Here is a 417-nt window from a genome sequence, read left to right as displayed (position 1 = left end):
AAATGCAGTGCCATTATCCAGCAGCAGCTCATCCACGGGGCCTCGTTCCAGGAATATCCCATTTAACACTCCTGCGATTTCCTCTGCAGTCCCCGTCTTCATCTCCCTCCATATGGCCAACCGCCCCGGACTGCAGTCAACCATTGAGAGGTACGTCCCCTGCCAGTAGCGTGTTACGTCCACTGCCAGTCGTTTCCAGTTGTGGGCCACTGGAATACTTCCTGCCTCATGTACGCCCGGAGCAGGGTCAATAGACTGGCACCTGTCACAGCTGCTAACCACTCTCTGCACGCTCCGCCTCGTTACCTCGGACTCAACTTTCTTGGCGAGGAACAACGTCCTGTCCACTCCCATGTGATGCATGGTAATGCAGTCTCCTCAACTCTGAGTCACTCAGACAGCATACTGCAGCCACAG

The sequence above is a fragment of the Octopus bimaculoides genome, chromosome 24 (genome assembly GCF_001194135.2).
Source record: "Octopus bimaculoides isolate UCB-OBI-ISO-001 chromosome 24, ASM119413v2, whole genome shotgun sequence".
NCBI classification, from domain to species: domain Eukaryota; kingdom Metazoa; phylum Mollusca; class Cephalopoda; order Octopoda; family Octopodidae; genus Octopus; species Octopus bimaculoides.
This window is presented reverse-complemented; position numbering follows the sequence as displayed.